The following is a 19,864-nucleotide window of genomic DNA, read 5'->3' as shown; positions in this document are numbered from 1 at the left end:
TATGACAGGATTTCTGTCATAAAGCCTATCATCATGGGGGCAGGTAGGAAGTATGGGAACATGCGATACAGGAGATCAACTAACCCAGGCTTCCCATTCATGGAGGGCCTCAGTGTAGACTCTTGACCACTATCTCCAAATATACAGCCAGAGCTACAGGGACAGGACTGAAAGAAGACAATGTTTATCACACAGCTTTGAACTTCAGCCCCATGTTTCTATAGTAAATTTCCTGCAGTTCCCAATGAACTAGTACTTTCCATATAAATAGGAAAATTTTATCACCTTTATGTATGTATGCAATATTGCAGATCTGTACATGAAAGCTTTTAAAATATTCTCTAATTTTTATTATCCCATTCTGTCATTATTTTACTACTTAAATATACCAAGAACCTTGAAGAGAACAACCAAAAAAGTAATCCAGACCTCTTTCAACCTCTGAATGATTTGATCTGACATTACAGCTGTTCTAGAAAAATCAGGCTGTATATTCACCCTAAGTCAGACTTACGTGGAATTACTTCACGGGAAATTTTCAGAGCTGAAATTTTCAGCTCTCATGTATCTCTTGTAGGGACTTCACTGTTTGTGATCCTGTAAGTATCCGCGTCTTAAGAACCTTAAGAGCTGTTAACCAAGGATTACATACTTGGTATTGACATAGTGAAAAAGCCGGCTTAAACTCAGTACTAAAAAAACTAAGATCATGGAATCCGATACTGTCACTTCATGGCAAATAGAAGGGAAGAGGTCGAAGCAGTGATAGATTTCCTCTTCTTGGGCTCTATAATCACTGAGGATGGTGACCACAACCATGAAATTAGAAGATGATTTTTTTCTTGGCAGGAAAGCTATGACAAACCTAGAGTATGTTAAAAAAGCAAAGACATCATTTTGCCAACAGAGGTCCTTATAGTCAAGGCTATGGTCTTTCCAGTAGTCATGTATAGACGTGAGAGTTGGACAATAAAGGAGGCAGAGTGCCAAAGAATTGATGCTTTCAAACTGTGGTGCTGGAGAAGACTCTTGAGAGTCCCTTGGAAAGCAAGGAGATCAAACCAGTTAATATTAAAGGAAACCAACCCTGAATACTCTTTGGAAGGACTGATGCTGAAGCTCTAATACTTTAGCCACCTGATGCGGACAGCTGACTCATTGAAAAAGACATCGATGCTTGGAAAGATTGAAGGCAGATAGAGAAGAGAGTAACAGAGGATGAGATAGTTGGCTGGCATCACCGATTCAATGGATATGAATTTGGGCAAACTCTGGGAGATGGTGAGGGACAGGGAAGCTTGGCATGCTGCAGTCCATGGGGTGAAGAGTTGGACATGACCTGGCGAATGAACAACAACATTGACATAGGTAAGCAATCAATCACCAGTAGCTGTTATAATGATACTTTTGGTAAGGGCAAGGGCTCCTGGGCAAGGGCTCTGTGGCAAAAGCCCATCACTCTCTGCCCCAAACTGGCCAGCCATGCCATGACTAACTGAGACTCCATGTATTAGAAGAGGGACTTGAACATGTCAGTTAAGTTGTCCTGGGACTTCCCTGGTGGTCCAATGGTTAAGAATTCACCTTCCAATGCAGAGAACATGAGTTTGATTCCTGGTTGAGCAGATCCCCTGAAGTAGGAAATGGCAACCCACTCCAGTATCCCTGCCTGGAAAATTCCATGGACAGAGGAACCTGGTGGGCTATAGTCTGTGGGGTCATAAAGAGTCGGACACGATTGAGCATGTATGCCATCCATCCTTAAGGAGAACTAAGATCCCACAGGCTTCAGGTCTACTAAGCCCACGTGCTGCAACTACTGAGCCTGCGCTCCACAACTAGAGAGAAGCCTCCATGCCACACCAAAGAGCCTGCATGCAGCAATGAAGGTCTCATGTGCTGCAACTCAGACTCGAGGCAGCCAAATACATAATTACATGAATATTTAAAAAAATATTAAGCATCCCTGGCTAGTGAAGGTGAAAGTTGCTCAGTCATGTCCAACTCTTTGAGACCGTCATGGATTGTCCATGGAATTCTCCAGGCCAGCATACTGGAGTGGGTAGCCTTTCCCTTCTCCAGGGGATCTTCCCAACCCAGAGATCGAACCCAGGTCTCCTGAGTTGCAGTGGATTCTTTACCAGCTGTCCCTGGCTAAGTGTCTCCCAGTTTATAGTGAGATTTGTGAAGTGTTACTGACACTCTGGTTAAGTTCTTAGTCTTAGCAGAGAGACAGTAAGAACAAAGAAATAGCTATTAAACTGCTATGAATAAAGATTAAAGTTAGAATCACAGCATTTTGTGATGGGACGCCCTGAGAAAAATTACTCTAGCCCACATGTACTATGGATTGGGACCTGCAGCCCTGAGAAGCTAAGTGATGCCCAGCAACAATTTTTCAAACCATGCTGCTGTCCTTGTAGAGGTCTAGAGTAAGGGTCAGGCTACCCGGTTTTGCTACATAAAGTTTCCTTGGAATGCAGGTATGCCCATTCATTGAGGAGTTGTCTGTGGCTGCTTTCAAGTTACACACCAGTGTTGAGCACTGGCGACAGGCATTGTATGAGCCACAAATCCTAAAATTTTTACTTACTTTCTGGCCCTCTGCAAAGTGCTGACTCTAGCTCTAAAGGACGAACAAAGTATATGAGGAGGAACCGAAGCATGCCAGAATCATGTGAGGGCACCTGAGGTAGGTCTCTGGAGGCCTGTCCATGGGCACCTGAGTGAGCTTGGGAGCGGGCTCTCCAGCTGGCATGCAGCCTGGAGATGGCCACGGCCCTGGCCAGCAGCTGGACTATAACCCCAAGAGAGACCTTGAACCAGAGGTGCCCTGTTAAATTGTGCTTGGGTTCCTGTGAGATAACAAATGTTTGTTGTTTTAAGCTACTAATTGGGCGGGGGGTGGGGGTGGGGGGAATTACCGTGTTACATAGCCGCTGCTGCTGCTGCTACTAGGTCGCTCCAGTCGTGTCTGACTCCGTGCAACCCCACAGACGGCAGCCCACCAGGCTCCCCCATCCCTGGGATTCTCCAGGCAAGACCATTGGAGCGGGTTGCCATTTCCTTCTCCAATGCATGAAAGTGAAAAGTCAAAGTGAAGTCGCTCAGTTGTGTCTGACTCTTAGCGATCCCATAGGCTGCAGGCTACCAGGCTCCTCCATCCATGGAATTTTCCAGGCAAGAGTACTGGAGTGGGGTGCCATTGCCTTCTCCAGCAATGTTGTTACATAGCAATAGATAACTAATACAGTTGTGGCACTGGTGGTAGAGAACCTGCCTGCCAATGCAGGAGACATCAGAGACACAGGTTTGATCCCTGGGTGGAGAACACGCCCTGGAGGAGGGCATGGCAACCCACTCCAGTATTCCTGTCTGGAGATCTCATGGACAGAGGAGTCCGGTAGGTAACAGTCCATACAGTGGCAAAGAGTTAGACATGAATAAAGTCACTTAGCATGCATGCATGCAGCTGGGCTCACCTTTTCAAGGTGAGTGAAATTCTGCCTCCCAGGTCAAAGGCCCACTGTAATCTGCTCTGTGGAGCTTTGTGAACTCCTGGTCCCCAACTCCTGTGGAAGCATCTGTGCCGACTTTTATGCAGACTCTACCCCTTGGTCTTGTGGTCAGTTACACAGATGTCTGTCTCTCTGGCTGGTGCTGTGGCTTATTCAGTTTTGTAACCACAGAATCTAATTTACTACCTATTATTCATAATGGCATAATAATATTGTTAATAAATAATAATATTGAGTGCTTACTACGTATCATGCACTTTACGTGCATTATCTCATTTAACCCTCATAACAGCCCTCATAATATCTCCAAGAAGGAGATGTTATTCTTCAGCCCATTTAATAGGGGAGAAAACAAAGGTTACGCAATTGCCTTTTATCCTCTAGTGACCAAGCAGGAGAACCAAGATTTGAGCTCTGACTGACCCTGAAGCTGCCACACTCTACCAACTGAGACCCCAAGTCCCAGTTTATGGGGCTCCAGTGTAGGTACTGCCACATTTACCTGCCACACCTAAGAGCTGACATGCTGCAACTAAGACCCAGCACAGCCAAAGAACTAAGTACGGAAAAATAAAAAAGAAGAAAAACTACTGACTTTTAGTTCACAGCAAATATAGAATCAAAATGAAATGATTTCCCAGTCTTTGTCCAAGCACCCGTGGCAGACCTAAAAGGAGGTCAGGAAAACAAGCAGAAGTGGACAGGGAAGGGCCTGAGGAAGGGGGAAAGAGACACTGGAATCTGCTCCCGGCACCCCTTTCCCACTTCCGGTTCCTCCACTTCCGGTTTCCTCCACCTCCGGCTCACGGCACCACCGTGGCTCCACACCCGCCCTATCTGCAAAAACCTCCCAAACAGTGGTGGGATAACGAGGAGAAATCCTCAATTCTTTCACACTTTGGGAGTTCTTACTGGACCGCCCTGAGCTCTCTCCTCCCTGGAAAAGCCCTCTTCATGTTGTCCAGCTGCCTACGACTTCTCACTGCATCTTGGCCTCTTCCAGGAAGGAGAGCACCCTGGATCCCCTGGGCTATGCTAGTTGTCCTGGATCTGAACTCCCACAGTACCCGCTGCACCTTTCCTACGAGTCATAATTTTTTGCACTTGCATCCTTGCTGTGTAGAAAAGTGCTCGACATACATTTGACTGATTTTAGATGAATAAAGGAAAAAATTTTTACCTATTTCTAGGCTGTTCTGTGCTAGAATGTAAATTCCCTAAGAAAACTGTCTGGTGCTCAATCCAGCATCAGGCATGCAGAGGGAGCTCAATAATATTTAACCAGCTGGCCCTAAATGTCTGGCCTTATACTACTAGATTCAGGGCAGTAGGTCTGATTAAAGGGAGCTGAGGTCAAGAAATGGCTTCAGGGTTCAGAAGACACCCCAACTGTGACCACACTTGAATGGACGCCCAGGATCTTCCTGGACATGGGTTCTCATGATTTAAGTTCCTAGACTTCATGATGCCATTACATCAGCGTGTGCTCATCCTCTAGGAAAGTATTACCTATCTAGTCTGCTCAGACTGCAGCCAAATGATTTAAATTGTATGTTTCTTGGAGCAATGGTTTTTCAAAAGTTAAAAAAAAAAATGAGTCCTTCTGTGTGGGTTACCGATTTCATCTTGCTTCCTTAAATGACACACACACACACACACACACCCAAAAACCAACAGAGCTTCCCTTCCAACCAACAACAAAATCCCAGGAGACCAAAAACTTTCTCAGGATTTCCTTTAAGTGTTATTTCTGGTGAGTTAGGTAAAATGGACACCACCTTCCCAAATAAAGAACTTGATGTATTTCTCATGTCAAAACCAGAAAAAAGAAGATGCTTAATAATCACTCAAAAAATGTGCACTATATTTCTCACCATTACTTAGCAATCCACTTACTTATCTAAGGGAACTGAGAACTCTGCAGACATGGTCTGTCTCCATTAAGATGCCTGTCCAAACTTGAGTCAAATATATCTTGCTCAGTTATTATTTTTATCTTTTCACTTAAGCATTTCTAATCCTATGTGAGCAATTTTCCAGAAAATAATGGAAACTTCCCTAGCTGTTTTTTTCTTCCTTCATTTCTTTCATTAACAAATATTAGATGTCCATAAGATTAAGGTTGAAAGATGCTTCTTTCTTGGAAGAAAAGCTATGATAAAACTAGACAGTGTATTAAAGAGCAGAGACATCACTTTGCCAACAAAGGTCCATATAGTCAAAGTTATGGTTTTTCCAGTGTCCTGTACAGATGTGAGAATTGGACCATAAAGAAGGCTGATCACCGAAGAATTGATGCTTTTGAACTGTAGTGCTGCAGAAGACTCTTGAGAGTCCCTTGGAAAGCAAGGAGATTAAACCAGTCAATCTTAAAGAAAATCAACCCTGAATATTCATTGGAAGGACTGGTGCTGAAGCTGAAGCTCCAATGCGTTGGCCACCTGATGTGAAGAGCCAACTCGTTGGAAAAGACCTTGATACTGGGAAAGATTAAGGTCAGGAGGAGAAGGGGACAACAGAAGATGAGATGGTTGGATGGCATCATCCGTGACTCGATGGACATGAGTTTGAGTAAACTTCGGGAGTTGGTGATGGACAGGGAAGCCTGGCGTGCTGCAGTACATGGGGTCACAAAGAGTCAGACATGACTGAGCGACTGAACTGAACTGACAATGGGGATATTGCTGTTTCTAGCACGATTACAAGGTTTAGAGATAAGGCATACAAAGGTCCTACAATACTGCCTCAAACATAACTAAGTCTGAAGATGGTGGCAGAGTCACTGAAAAGACTCCTTTTCTGGACACACATGGACCCTTTAGGATACTGCTTCTTCTCTTAATAGAGATGTGCTTTGCAAGTGTGACTGTGAGTCAGAGCAAGCCAGGTCACAACAAGATTTCTTAGGTATATGCAAGATGGTTACTTGGCTCCCTCAAAGCACTATTTCATCTCTTCTCAGAAAATTAAAAAAAAAAAAAAAAAGTGAAGGAAAACTTGTAATTGGGAGTGTTTTAGCAGACCCAAAGGGCAACTTCTATAGTAGATATTTTATGTTGAATCATGGGCCTGAGTTTTCTCCTGTGAAATCAGCATAGATAATATTCATGTGGGGAGGGTCTTCTTTAGATGAATGATAAACTCTCTTAAAGAGTATTTGAGACTTTCAAAAATATGTTGCCCTGGAACATCTACCAATACATTTGGGATTCCAAGCCTATTTAGACCCTTTCTTTAAGTAGATATTTAAAAATTACAAATACAAAAAGGCTTATATATATATATAATTATTTTTTTTTTAATGTGGAATAGAGTAATAAAAGGTGAAAAGTGAAAGTGTTAGTCGCTCAGTCATGTCAGACTTTTTGTGACTCCATGGACTGTAGCCCGCCAGGCTCGCCTGTTCATGGGATTTCCCAGACAAGAATACTGGAGTGTTGGGTATTAGCTGCAGCATGAGAACTTTTAATTGAGGCATGTGGGATTTAGTTCCCTGACCAGGAATTGAACCTGGGCCCACTGCATTAGAAGCTTGGAGTCTTAGCCACTGGACCACTAGGGAAGCCCCCCCTCATGCCTTCTAATAGGAAGGTAAATAGGCTGAATTGATTCCATATTTCCCCCTCTAGAATATAGCATTTTTTTCTAGGAATAAAAAGAACAACCCATTTGTTATGCTTATTGATCAGGTCAAATCTAAAGGAAGTCAGGATTCCAAGACCTCACTTGTCTTTTTACTTTATATTCAGTTAGAAACCCTATTCTTTATTCTGAATTTCAGGGACACCAAGGATTAACTGTCAAGCCACAGGCAATTTCAGCAAATGCTAAGCATTTCAAGCACAGAAGGGATAACAGAGCTACTGGGAGTTAGCTTAACCTTAAGATATAAGAAAATTATAACACAATAATACATGATCATATGGTGAAGGAGAAGATACAAAGGAAGGAATATATATGAATTCAAAGCTAGAAATACTAAAAGAATAAAATTAATGGCTGTAATCTAAAGTACTTAGTTATATTTATGTAGCACATTACTGAAGACAATTTGATATGTGTTTCTGGGGAAATCACAGAGTTTAGCCTAGAAACATTTTATGCATAAGGACTTTAGGTAATATACTGTTAAATTTAAACATCATTCAAATTCATAGATTTCAGTGAGAGCTGCTATATCATCATGCTTCATAAAAACTCAAGCTAGGTTCCTGGGTGGGAAACATTCTAAATGGGAAAAAAAAAAGCACAAAATATGATTAACCAAATATGACAAGCTGTCAGAATTAAAACCTCAAACTACAAGCATTGAACCGGATTACCTAAATTGAATTTTTAAGAATAATAATAATAAAATGTATGTGTGTGCACACACAAACTTAAGCTTGAACAAAGTGGGAAGTTTTCTCTCCTGGTGGAGTTTACATAATGTATACTGGGCTAGAACTGTTGATGAGAATAGTTCCTTAAACTACAGTGTCTTTAAATTTGAGTACACACTACTAAACCATACAATGTAAGTTTGGAAGGAATGCAAAGTAAATGTAGCAGGTCAGCTCAGTTCAGTCGCTCAGTCATGTCTGACTCTTTGCAACCTCATGGACTGCAGCACGCCAGGCTTCCTGGTCTATCATCAACTCCAGAAGCCTGCTCAAACTCATGTCCATCAAGTTGATGATGCCATCCAACCATCCCATCCTCTGTCGTCCCCTTCTCCTCCTGCCTTCAATCTTTCCCAGCATCAGAGTCTTTTCCAATGAGTCAGTTCTTCACATCAGGTGGCCAAAGTATTAGAGTTTCAGCTTCAGCATCAGTCATTCCAATGAATATTCAGGACTGATTTCCTTTAGGATGGATTGGTTGGACCTCCTTGCAGTCCAAGGGATTCTCAATAGTCTTCTCCAACACCACAGTTCAAAAGCATCAATTCTTCAGTGCTCAGCTTTCTTTATAGTCCAACTTTTACATCCATACATGACTACTAGAAAAACCATAGCTTTGACTAGATGGACCTTTGTTGGCAAAGTAATGTCTCTGTTTTTTAATATGCTGTCTAGGTTTGACATAGCTTTTCTTCGAGCAAGTGTCTTTTAATTTTATGGCTGCAGTCACCATCTGCAGTGATTTTGGACCCCCCAAAAATAAAGTCTGTCACTGTTTCCATTGTTTCCCCATCTATTTCCCATGAAGTGATGGGACCATATGCCATGATCTTAGTTTTCTGAACGTTGAGTTTTAAGCCAACTTTTTCACTCTCCTCTTTCACTTTCATCAAGAGGCTCTTTAGTTCTTCTTTGCTTTCTGCCATAAGGGTGGTGTCATCTGTGTATCTGAGGTTATGCTTTTCAAGTTAAATCCTTGACACCTTCCTTTCCCAGCCTGTAGGGGGCACATTTCCTGCCTAGGAGAACACTGTGGTCAGTCCAAATAGGCTTGCTCTCTTTGAGCAACTGCAGAGGAACGGGGGATTTTGTGTGAAATTGTTTTTTCTGAAACTTTTTTTTTTCTTTCTTTCTGTTGTTGCTTCACCAGGGTTTTGACCTCATCAGACCTATACTGGAGCAGTTCTACTAGTTCTTTCTCTCCCTCTTCCCCAGAGAGGTGCTTTAAAAGCTTACATCTCAGGGTTAAAATCCTAGCATGTTCTTGGAACTTTACACACGTGTGCAATAGTTAAACGCCAAACAGAAAATCCAGCCTTGGGCCTTCTTGGCTGGGGTGTGGCCACAGGTTGGCTGTGTGGCTGATTGCTTTTGCTAAACAAACCCAAACTTGAAGTCCGAACTGCTGCCAAGGGGTAGTGATTACACAGTCAAGAGGAGGAGCGGTATGCCCCTCCTTGCTGATGACTCTAACGAAAGCATGAGGTTCCTTTAGTCAAAGCTCTTCAACTCCCACAGTGCTTTGCAACCATCAGTATTCAAGCAGTACCTGGAATAAAAACAAACCCAGTGCTGCTCACTCTCCTGGAGTTGGGACTCATTGTCATTAAATTCAGTAGAAACGGACAAACATTTAAAAAAATTCTGAAGGAAGCCCCAAATCACCATTTCTATTTGTATATTATGATTCATAATTCAGGCCTAACTTCTGATGAAGCTTAATGTATGTTACAGCCAAGGCTGGGAATTGACATTGAAAAAAGAAATACTATATGAAATGTATACTATTTCCCTCACGTGTTGCAAATTGCCTTGACTCATTTCAAGTGAGCTAGGCAGTATTTTAATGTTGTTAGGCTTTTAGTCTACTGAGGCACTTTAGAACTCTGATGGAAATACAAAATCCTCAGGCCCCAGTATTTCGTAAAATATCGCCATGTGTGCTCACTCACTGTCACGTCAGATTCTTTGGGACCCTATGGACTGTGACCCACCAGGCTCCTCTGTCCATGGGATTCTCCAGGCAAGAATACTGGAGTGGGTTGCCATTTCCTCCTCCAGGGGATCTTCCTGACTCAGGGATCGAACCCATGTCTCCTGAATCTCCTGCACTGCAGGTGGATTCTTTACTGTTGAGTCATTGGGGAAGCCAACTATTGTCATAAATTTAAACAGTTAAAAGGTATTGTACATACATAACCATATATATCTACAACTGTGCTGGGCATTGTGGAAAAAATAAAAACTATATGACTCACTCTTTCCAAGAATTTTATAATCTGATTAAGAAGCCAAATCCAATACATGAAGCAATCTGATGGTAATTAAACAAAACAACATGGAGTCCAGTGTGAAGTTGCTGCTGCTGCTAAGTCACTTCAGTTGTGTCCAACTCTGTGCGACCCCATAGACAGCAGCCCACCAGGCTTCCCCGTCCCTGGGATTCTCCGTGCAAGAACACTGGAGTGGTTGCCATTTCCTTCTCCAATGCATGAAAGTGAAAAGTGAAAGTGAAGTTGCTCAGTCGTGTCCCACTCTTAGCAATCCCATGGACTACAGCCTACCAGGCCCCTCCATCCATGGGATTTTCCAGGCAAGAGTACTGGAGTAGGGTGCCATTTCCTTCTCTGGTGAAGTTGCTGCCAGTCCTCAACTTAGCTCTGCCTGTGTCCACTCTCTGGGCTAAGAATTTACATATCCCCTTTGCTTTAGTGTCTACAACTTAATTTACTTCACCATACACAGTATGATATAAATGTTTCATTTATTAAACTTTAGGGGGTAGTGAGAAATTTACATTTCAGGGTGATCAACTAGTACCTAATCAGGAAGTCTAAACATAAAAGAAGTCAGTAAATGCAAATCCACTGTCCATTTATTAAGATATGAATTGGTGAATGGCATAAATGGGTTTTCATTGGTGAAGTCACTGATACATTAACCAGGAAAATAAATGTTAGAAATAGACACTACTTGTGGGATTTAAGGGACACAGTCATGGCTTCCTTGGCTTCATGTAAACAGGGAGTAGAATCTAGAGTTTACACCCTTAGGCATGTTACATGAAGTGGATTCCCAGTCCTGTGATCTGTCATTGGATTACGTGGTTTCTGGTGCCTGATGCTGACTATAAGAGTAACAGAATACTGTGTATGGAATATTGCCTTGTCCGACTCAATCTTTCTGAAGGGTAGTGGCAGAACTTGGAAGGACAGAGGATTGGGGTTTCAAGTTTACAAAACAGATTGCTACTCTACTTTGCATCTGCTTGCAAATAAAAATATGTGGAGAACTTGGTCTGAGACTTGCTTTCATTACATCCTAACAGGGGTGATGCTGGAGACTGGCTAATTCTCACCCACCTCAAACTTTCCTCTGGCCGCTATTCTCTAAGCTAGATACCATTTAGTTTGATTTTTAGATGCTTGAAAGAGCTGCTTTAAGGTCAAATGCAACTTTGGCCCTTACAGGTTATATGGCTGATTATACTGGTTCGGGCTTCCCAGGTGGCGCTAGTGGTAAAGAACCTGCCTGCCAACGCAGGAGATGTGAGAGACTCGGGCTCAATCCGTTGGTCGGGAAGATCCCCTGGAGGAGGGAAACCACTCCAGTATTCTTGCCTGGAGAAACCCATGGACAAAGGAGCCTGGCGGGGTACAGTCCATAGGGTCACAAAGAGTCAGACACGACTGAAGCAACTTAGCACATATGCACGTATACTGGTTTACTCCCATTGAATTAGGATGGCAGCACCCACCTCTCAGGTGACACTAGGTTTAAAACAATTGTGTCTGGAGCCCTGTGGAGCTCAGGCATTGCTAGTTCCCCTCCTCCGCACTAACGTCCTCTTGTTATTCTTTTCCCATCCCAGGGGAAACGCATGGACGTTTGTAGAACTGAAATGAATAATCTTTTTCTCTCTGTTCTGTTTCAGTTTCTCTGGACTGAATGAATTTTGGAATTGTAAACTTGCCACCTATTACTCCAGCTTATATCTGGATTCCTCGAATCATCAGAGGCTAAAGTCCTTTGGCCTTTCCCTTTTTTAGCACCTGGGGTCCTACCTCACCCTCTACTGGAACCATGTGTGTGCCTCTTGGACTCTTGGACTCTTCATGGGTGATGACTGCTTCGGCCTCTCTCCATATCACCTCAGTCATTTGCCTTAGACCACACTTCAGAAGAGGGTATCTATTTAACCTTCACTTCATTAAAAAATAAAAAAACAAAAGCCCCTTTCTTCACTGCTTTCTTCACTGTAAAAGATGAGAAACTGTCAGAGAAAGGCTTTGGGTGGCGTAGCCAACCTCCCAGCTGGCTCCTGTGGTCCCTGCCTCCTGCTATCACATCTTCGTGAGGTCCTCTTCCCACACTGACGCAGGGCTGGCCTGTGTGTTCAATAAAACAAGGCGGAAATGATGATGTGTGATTACCAAGGTTAGGTGAGGTGAGGAAAAGCATAATTGCTCCTGCAGTGGTCTTTCAAGTGGTTCACTCTGGGGGAAGCCAGCTGCCCTGCCGTGAGGACACTGATACGGTGGAGAGGAACCCGCTGAGCCTCCTCGGAAGTGCACCCTCCAGTGCCCGTCAAGCCTCAGTGACTGGAGCCCCAGCCAGGGGCCTGACAGCAACCTCACGGGAGACTCCACTCTGGAAAAGCACATTTGGCTGCTCGCAAATTCATGACCTCTGTTTTCCTCTCACCATGAGAGAAATTTCCAGGCTTCTGCTGAGGTGGAGGAGGTGCTGCCACCCAGGTGCTTGCAGTAGGAAAAGGAGGGAGGGGTGTCACCTGCGTCTTAACCACGGTTCCTCCACTCCTACCATTCTGGCCTCAGAGGCCTCTCCCCTCAGCCCGAGTCCTGGAGCATTCTGAGCACCCTGCCAGGACTTCCCTGGCAGGCCAGTGGTTGAAATTCCGTGCTTCCAATTCCGGGGACATGGGTTTGATCCTTGGTTGGGAAGTTAAGATCCCACATGTTGTGTGGCCAAAAAAATAAGCGGGGGATGGGGGGCGTGGGGGGGGGGAGGGCATGAAAACTGATGGGATTCATCATCTGTCCCATTTCCAGCTTCTGGGTCAGCTTTCTCAGGTCCACTGAGTGCGTGGCTACTCATCCACCTACTTTCTGTTAATAGCCCCAGCAGGTGCCTTGGATCCCTGAATCAGGGAAGGTCCGAGTAATACTCGGGGTGCACACATGCACATGTGCTCAGCTGTTTCAGTCGCATCCGACTCTTTGCGACCCCATGGACTGCAGCCCGTCAGGCTTTTCTGTCCCTGGAATTCTCTAGGCAAGAATACTGGAGTGGGTTGCCATGCCTTCCTCCAGGGGATCTTCCTGACCTAGGGATTGAACCTGAATCTCTTATGTCTCCTGCACTGGAAGGCGGGTTCCTTACCATTAGCACCACCCGGGAAGCCCAGTATTCAGGGTGGGTATCATATAAAGAGAGGAGAATGAAGTAAATGTGCATTCAGCATCCTGAGATTCCTCCAGTCTCCTTCTCACCCTCAGTATCCCAAACAAACACTGGCAGCCAGACCCTCACCCTCAGGGCAAGAGTTTGCAGGCATTTTCTAAGGGGATCTGGCCAACACAAGAGGAAAGCCCTAACGTGACTGACAGTGGAAGTTCCCTAACAACTAGCTCAGCCAGATCTTATAAGTAACCACCAATAAGTGCAATCTCTCTCTCACCCTCACAGTTTCATTTGGAACTTTAGTTAAATTCCCTCACTCGTATGCCTAAGAACACTAATGATTATCAAATAGCTGAGGAAAACCAAAAAACAATATGGAGAGATCGGAAACTATGGAGTAAAAAGAAAATTTCAAAAAAGATTGTTAAAGAATTCATGGAGATAAGAGAAATATATTGTCTCATGAAGCAAGAAAATGATACTGTTTAAAAAAAGAGAGAATTAAGAGAACAACAACAAAAAAGCCTCTTAGGAATTAAAAATATGACAGCATAAATAAAAACTTGACTTGAAAGAATTTAAGTTAAAATTGAAGAAATTAGAGTGAAAAGACAGACCACAGGAGAGCAAGAATAAGAAAAGCAGATAAATAATCCAGGAATTCCAGGAGATCTAGAGAATAAAACAAAAGAAAACAAAACACCCACAGGAGAAGAAAATATCAAATATTTTCCAAGAAAATTTCTCAAAACTGGAGGGTAGATTTTCTAGATTTAAAAGGCCCAGTGAGTTTCTAGTTGTTGATTAGTCAGTAAGTTGTGTCCGACTCTTTTGCGACCCCACAGATGGTAGCCTGCCAGGCTTCTCTGTCCAGGGGCTTTCCCAGGCAAGAATACTGGAATGGGCTGCCATTTCCTTCTCCAGAGGATCTTCCCGACCCAGGGATCTAACCCACGTCTCCTACACTGGCAGTCGGATTCTGTACCTCTGAGCTACCATGGAAGCCCTTGAGTTTCCTGGACAATGGATTAAAAACCAAAAACCAAAAAACACAAAAACCCACACTGAGGTGATATCACTGTGAAATTTCCCAACATATTCAACCAGCTTTCAGAGAAGAAAATACACACACACACACACACACACACACACATACGTGACTGGGAACTGGAGTGGTGGCTGGAATTAGAACACTTACAGCAGCCACACCGTGAACAAGGAAACAGTAGAGCAAGGTCTTCAAAATTTGGAAGAAAAAAAAAAATCTGGGTGAAAATAATTTCCAACATTGAACTCTCTATGAAATCAGGCTATCAGTCCAGTGAGGTAGAATACAGACATTTTTAGACAGGCAGGTTCTTACATAATTTTAAACTTCACATGCTTTCTCTCAGGGAGGTACTGTAGGATGTAGTCCATGAAAATGAGGAACTAAAACAAGAAAAAAGAGGTCTATGAAATAGGAGCTCCAACATAGCAGAGAAGTGAAGGGACCCCGTGGAACTGCAATGACAGAAGATCTCAGCAATAACCAGGCAGAGGGGCCAACCAGTCCAGATGAGCAGGTGAGCAGTCTCTGAGAGAGATTTCTTCAAAAGCATGAAATTGACAGAACGGATACAATACCTGATATGAAACTGATAGAATCATGGAACACCTTTGGAGAATGTTTATACAACTGGCAAATATTTCAGTACTCAATGGATGTTTAAGTACATAAAACTCACGCACACAAACCAAACAGACAAAAATAAACAAACAAGTAAAAAGAAAATTATTAACTCTAGGAAAAGGTTATGTTGATAAGAAAAAAAATAGTATATGCTCCATTTCTGAACAGCACGGTCATAATAATGTAAACTTTGAATATTTTTCTAATCAAAACTGAGACGACACTACACAGTTAGGACGGCAACCACGAATGGTATAGGAGAATAAAGAACTAGGTCCTCGTGTTTGGAGGGGAAAAGTCAGCGTGCAGTGATGTCTCTGAAAAAAGCAGGAGGTGGCAGTACTTACTTGCCATTAAGGTTTATGGAGGCGGAGTGGAAAGAAGTTTCTCTGGGGAAGGGAAAAAGAGGAACAGGAGCTTGGGACCTGTTCATTTCCTTGAGAAACCTTGTAGAACCAGCATGTCTTTTAAGCTGTACCCTGCTATATCTTATTTTGATGAACATTTAAAAAATAATTTAAAGTGTAATAGTATATAGACAGCTAATGTGTACTGCTTTTTCAAAATAACACCTATGTAACTTTGATAAATAATATTTTGGGTGTTTACTTTCCTTTTTGATAAATTGAGAGGGTTGGACTAGACCTCTGCATGTGTATGTTTTTTGTATCTCTTTGTACATGTGTCTGGACTTGTGAACATAAACACACACAAATCTGATAATCAGCAGTGGAATTGCCCTGATTATTTGATCATTAAAAATTAATATGTATTATCCACATATTTACAAAGACATAATCCAATCCTACCGAATGAAGAGCAAGGTGGCGCAACCATCTACCGATTTGTAGAGAAACACCTGAGGCTGCATTTCTGTCTTCCTCTGTCCATGTGAGAGGAGACACAGGAAGAGACTAAAGTTCCCTGCTGTTTAGACTCTGGCCTGTGACGCAAGTATGGTAATGTGGGCCTAAAAGTTAATATTTATCCACCTCAGGGAGTTAAACTTGGCTTGAGAACTTGGCTGAAGGTTGGGGGTAGAAGGAAAGTGCTACAAACTCTGGTAAAGTTAACGCTTTAGCATACATTTGTGCTAAAGTCAGTGTTAATCTTGGTAGCACAGCCAAGTCTCTCGAATCTTCTCCAGCATATGCCAAGGAAGTTGATGGTGAGTCCTTCAACTTTCACCTCACTTTCAACAAAACCAACACTAAAATGGGGAGGGCCAGGTATGCAGCTCTGAATTAAAGAGAAATATGAAGATTGTCCAGTTCAAATCTCCCCTTTCTTCCTAGCTTGGTGACTGGTAATTCAATCTCTCTAGGCCCTGAATTCTTCATCCATGAATACCTATTTCATGTAGCTGTTAGGAGAAGTATAAGTGTTAATACCTGTAGAGCACTGGAAACAGTGCCTACGTGTGTCTTCTCTAAAAACATGCAAAAAACAGAACTGATTTATTGGGATCTTAGATTCATGGCTGGTGTGCACTTTCATGGGCTCTGGTGTGCTCTTTTTCTCTTTCTCTCTCTTTAACCTGGACTTTATTTATGTAACCTGGTCTTCAGAATAATGGAAGCTCTAAGAAGAGAGACTTTCCCATGACAAATTTGGTCAAGTCAATCTCAAAAATCAAGGAACACATTGTTCACTGACCGTAGTAATCCTGTTTGGCAAAATCTCAGGTTACATTCATTTGCACCAACGTTTAGTATCTGACGCTAAAGCTTTCCTTTGGATGCCAGATGCATTTGGCATTCTTGGATGTGGTGGACAAACTCTGTACTAGTGCCAAATCAAGGAGTCCAACGACTGGCTTAAGGACATGCTCTCATTCCTTTTTATTATTCCAGGTCCTCAACAATATCTGGCCTACAGAGAAGGAGATTGTTTGTTGAATTTAAAATGAAAAAAAAAAAAAAACTGGTATGCTTCTCATAGTTGAAAATTATACAACCATACCTTAAAGTTACTCACAATTCTCTCATCTATGAATGCAATCTTATTTTTCTCATTTTTTGTTTATACTAAAATTTTTATAGGCTAAATCACTATATTAAATGGAATGTTACTCTATCATTACAGTATGTGTAATTTACATTTAAAGAAATTAATAAAGAAGACTCATTGTAGGGAAGTAATACTGTTTAGGTGTGAGCTATTTTTTGTGTTAAAAAATCCCCCAAAGAATATTAATTCCTTATCAGATATATGATTTCCAAATATTTTCTCTCATTTCATAGGTTGGCTTTTCACTCTACCATTTCCTTTGCTGTATGCAGTTTTTTTAGCTTGATGCAGTCCCATTTGTCTATTTTTGCTTTTGTCTTGGTGTAAGATCCCAGAAATCAATGCCAAGATCAATGTCATGAAGGTTTTCTGTCATATTTTTGGAGTTTTATAGTTTCAGGTCTTAGGTTTACATCTTTAGTCCACTGTGAGCTGATTTTTGTGTATGGTGTAGGATAAGTGTCTAATTTCCTTCTTTTGCATGTGGATATCCAGTTTTCCCAACTGTCTTTTCCTCATTGTGTATTCTTGGCATCCTTGTCAAAGATCAGTTAAACTTATGCTACAGACTATAGGTCTCTGTGCCCGAAAGAATGGGATTGTGCATGTGTGTGTGCTCAGCTGCTTCAGTCGTGTCTGACTCTGCAACTCCATGGACTGTAGCTCCCCAGGTTCCCCTGTCCATAGGATTCTCTAGGTAAAAATACTGGAGTGGGTTGCCATACCCTCCTTCAAGGGATCTACCCGACTCAGGGATTGAATCTGAGTCTCCTGCATTGGCAGGAGAATTCTTTATCCACTGAGCTACCTGGGAAGCCCCCCAAATGGGATTAGTGCCTTTATAAAAGAGACCCCAGAAAGCTCCCTTGTGCCTTATGCCACCTGAGGTTACAGCAAGAACATAGTTCTCCATGAATCAGGAAGTAAGATCTCAGCAAATATTGAATCCCAACACCTTGATCTTGAATTTCCCAGCCTCCAGAACTGTGAGAAATACATTTCTGTCTTTTACAAGTCACCCATTCTATGGTATTCTGTTACAGCAGCTTCGAAGGACTAAGATTCCATGTATTTATAAACTTATTTCTGGGCTTTTTATTCTTTTCCACTAGTCTGTACATCTGTTTTTAGTATCAAACTGTTTTAGTTACTGCAGCTTTGTGATACATTTTGAAATCAGAAAGTGTGATATCTCATGCCTTTTCTTTCTCAGGTTTGTTTTGGCTATTCTGGGTCTTTTGTGGCTCCATATGAAATTTAGAATTGTTTTTCCTTTTTCTGTAAAAACACTGAGATTTTGAGATTCTGACAGATGTTGCACTGAATCTGTAGATCACTTCGGGTAATATGGACACCTTAACAATATTAGGTCTTCCAATCCATGAACATGAGATGTCTGTTTATTTCTGTCTTCTTTATTTCTTTTACTAATGTTTTATAGTTTTCAGTGTATAGTTCTTTCACCTCCTTGGTTAAACTTACTCCCATACAAATAAAGTATTTTATTCTTTTTGATGCTACTTTAACTGGGATTGTTTTCTTAATTTTCTTTTTGGATAATCTGTTTTCAGCACATAGAAATGCAGCTGGTTTTGTATGTTGATTCTGTATTCTGTAACTTTACTGAATTCCTTTATTAGTTTTAATTTGCGTGTGTGTGTGTAAAATCTTCAGGTTTTTCTACATGTAAGATCCTGTGGATTTTTATAATCATTTCATAAATGCTGTTAGACAACAAATTATTAGAGAAAACTTAGATCCTGAATTAAATGAGAATAAAAATATTTGCAGGGAAATACAAGTGAATATTTATCTAATTAAAGAATAAGGAAGGATTTGGTTTTTTTATTACTAAAGTTCTTGGAAAAACACAAAATATTAATAAGTTACATAAAGAGAAAACATTTTTCTCCTTAAAATGTGAAAAACTTCAAAGATCAAATGAAACATTTGTGACACCGATGATAAAGGGTCCCTATCTTTAACTTTAAAAGGGTTCATAATTCAGTAGGATATTTATTAAAGACATCAGCAACAAAGGACATGACCAACCAATTAAGAAGTGAATAAATATTAAAGACAATGAACATGAAAAATTATTCAGTTAAAGAAAAGACTGAATCCTGGTGAATACTGCTTAATGTAAAAAAAGCATCTATACTAATAAGTTGGTTTAGTAGTAAATATGAGACCTCTTATTTGAAAAACAAAAAACCGATCAATCAAATACATAAACAGAAGTGAGTGTGGTAATGAAGCAGGTAAAGAGTTTCAGGGAGCAAGGATTGCCCAGCAGTGTTAAATGACACTCAAGGGTCAGGGAAGCAAAGGACTGTAATGCCTCTCAAGTTCAGCACCAAGAAGGTAACTGGTGACCTTGGCAAAGGCAGTTTTGTTGCAGGGGTGAATGTGGAAGCTAGACTGCTATGGGTTACCCAGCTTCCTCAGTAGGTGAAGAAGTGGAAACGTTACCCATAAAAACTCTAGAAGGAAACTGGTTGTGAAAGGAAGGTGAGAGAGAATAAGAAAGAAGAAAGCAGGATTAAAGGAAGGTGTGCTTAAGTTGGGAGTTTTCAAGCTGTTTGGATATGCTGGTTGGAGACAGTGGGAAGAAAGGGAGGAGCTGAAGACAGAGGAAAGAGAGAGGATTATGGCTGGAATAAGGTCTGTTAGCAGGCGGAAGGGAATGATGGAGGATCAATCACCCTCAGACAGGAGATGATGAGAAATGAGATGGACCTGTGCTGAGTGTCTTCATTTTTTGTCTTCCTGTCCTGCAGAGGCTAGAGAGCAGAAAAAGAGTTCCCAGCCTCACTTGCAGTAGGGTTCCCAGATCCACTTAGATTCAGGCAATCCTA

General features: G+C 41.9%; 1 long non-coding RNA gene across 1 annotated transcript; it reads right to left on the bottom strand.

Annotated features, from left to right (window-relative positions):
• Nucleotides 1-9,040: 9,040 nt before the first annotated feature.
• On the bottom strand, nucleotides 9,041-15,950 carry LOC120862024. Its single transcript, XR_005720681.1, has 2 exons — nucleotides 15,806-15,950; nucleotides 9,041-9,449 (listed from the first exon to the last, which is right to left on the bottom strand). It is a non-coding gene; the product is annotated as an uncharacterized LOC120862024 (long non-coding RNA).
• Nucleotides 15,951-19,864: the final 3,914 nt, after the last annotated feature.

The sequence above is a fragment of the Oryx dammah genome, unplaced genomic scaffold, assembly GCF_014754425.2.
Source record: "Oryx dammah isolate SB20612 unplaced genomic scaffold, SCBI_Odam_1.1 HiC_scaffold_3, whole genome shotgun sequence".
Taxonomy (NCBI): Eukaryota; Metazoa; Chordata; class Mammalia; order Artiodactyla; family Bovidae; genus Oryx; species Oryx dammah.
Note: the sequence above shows the minus strand (reverse complement) of the source record. Positions and strands in the feature narration are given on the sequence as shown.